Here is a 2,500-nt window from a genome sequence, read left to right on the forward strand (position 1 = left end):
GAACAAACTATTCCGAATGAAAATTGTGTGTCATCTATATACATGGGGCACATTCTATTCCGATCAGGTGCTCGCAAACGCGTTAGAGTCTTTGATCGGAATAGTTGTCGCTGCTTTGGTTTTTCCTGAGAAGCTACAGTGGGCCATCCGACTGACCGTATGCATGGCTGTTCAGTCGGAATGAGATGAGAACGGAACACACTGCCTCTTATATTTCCATTCAAATTCTAATTGGATCAGCAGTTTAACTCCAATCAAGGTGTTTATATATAATTTATAGATAGATAGATAGATAGATAGATAGATAGATACTTTATTGATCCCTAAGGGGAAATTCAAGGAATTTCTATACCGATCGAGACATTATTCCAACGTACGTAAATGAACCTAGTGACTGCGATGGAGACTTGCATTGTCTTAGGAGCATCCACTAATTCACTGCATAGGGTAGTGTGTAGTGAATAGCGATAAGCTGGATGGTGTTTACCCACTACGGAGGGGATGAGTGGATGTGTTTTTAGCACGTGTTTGTTTTTATGAGTAGATGTTTTGAGCACCGGGCTGGGCATCCAAAAGAAGGTTCCGGCTGACTGCCTTGTCTGCTGCTGACCTTATCATGAGGGCTCAGGCACCGCAAACAGATTAAGCCGGACTGTTTTGCTGACTTTATCAACGGGAGTCCAGCAAGGGTCTGTGACCTAGCCCGTGTTGACCCCCTGCTGTTTTACACCCCCCCCCCCCTTCCCACCCCAATGAAGCTCTAGCTGTAAAGGAGAAGAGAGGGGGGGGGGGTGTTCCCCATCAATCCCCTCTGGGAGAGGAAGCCACACAAGATGGTGGATCAGGTTGCGACCTGGCTGTTTGTTCTCCTGCCTGTGGTCCTCCAAGAAAACCCCCCCTGACCTCCTCTCCCTGCGCCTCCTCTCCCCCTGCGCCTCCTCCCCTGTGTGGCCAGATGAGTGAGGGAGGACAGGAGGAGAGATGAGGAGGTGTGTACCCCCCCCCCCCTCGTTTTCTGAACGATGCAAGCCATCAGGGATCAGCCGCCACTGGGCGGTTCTCCAGTTCTCCAGATGAGTCCATGCCTTGAGAACCCCATCGATCACGAGACCCTGTGATCACAGGAAGCACACACACAGGCTGCTGGTGAAAACGTGTGTCTGTACTGCAGGTCACTTTGGATACAGAGGTCTTCTTCATGAGTAAATGCGGTGTGGTGTGGTTAGCAGCCTGCAGAAGAGAGATGAAGAGAGTTCGGTTCTAGCTGGATGGCAGATCTCCACTTCTATTTTCTCTCGGAATCTGGATCTCAGTCAAATGCGGGTGCACAAACACATACACAAATACACAAAAACACACACACACACACACACACACACACACACACACACACACACTCCCTACACTCCCACTCATCCATGCCTACACTGTACTGCTTAAGATAACAACTCAAAGGTGCCTTAAAAAGCAAAACCAGCCCGCGTCCGCGTTGAACAAACCGTAATCAGCCAGCCTATACAAGGCCTGATTCACAGGCGCTCACTGATGCTTCGGATGAGACAGCTGAGGTCAATTGTGTGGTACACTCCCGACTGTCATCAGAAGCAACAGAATTAACACACTGGCCCTGTGTGTGGCCTTCATTTGCGTTGTTTTCAAACACACTCTCCCGTCCCGATCCGATCCGAACGCACGTGTCCGTGCCTGTACTGGCAAAGATAATTCTGAAGTGCTGGCCAGACCAAAGGAATCAATCTTGTGTTGAACAAACCGTAATTAACCTGCCGACGCACCAAACTGAGCCGCGCGTCACACAGCGCCAGTTGGTCTGAGGCTCGTTCTGCTGGCTGCTTTATGAGAGAGAGATGACACACACACACATGCACACACACACACACACACACACACACACACACACACACACGCATACACTCACAAACATAGATTCACACAAATACACGTTCTCTCCCTCTCTCACACATATACACACACACACACACACACAAACTCTATCTCGCTCATGCACATGCACACGCACGTGCACACACACACACACACACACAAACTCTCTCTCTCTCTCTCTCACACACACACGCAGAAACTCTCTATCTCTCTCTCTCTCTCTCACACACACACACACACACACACACACACACACACACACACACACACACACACACACACACACACACACACACACACAGGGGCCCATTCTGCTGGCTGCTTTATGAGAGGCAGATTAGGCCATCTGGGCAGCACACCCCTGATCACCATCACCCAACGAGAGCGAAATTAGCACCTCTCTTTCTCTCCTTTTATGTCTTTCTCTGTTTCTCTGTCTCTCCCTCACTCTCTATCTCTCTCTGGCTTTTATGCATTTTGTTTTTAGCACCTCTGTTTCTCTTTCTGCCTCTGTCCTCTTTCTCTCTCTCCCTCGCTCCCTTTCTTTCACTTACTTTCAATGTGTGCATCTCACTGTTTCACTCTTTCACTGTTTTTA

The sequence above is a fragment of the Sardina pilchardus genome, chromosome 12 (genome assembly GCF_963854185.1).
Source record: "Sardina pilchardus chromosome 12, fSarPil1.1, whole genome shotgun sequence".
NCBI classification, from domain to species: Eukaryota; Metazoa; Chordata; class Actinopteri; order Clupeiformes; family Clupeidae; genus Sardina; species Sardina pilchardus.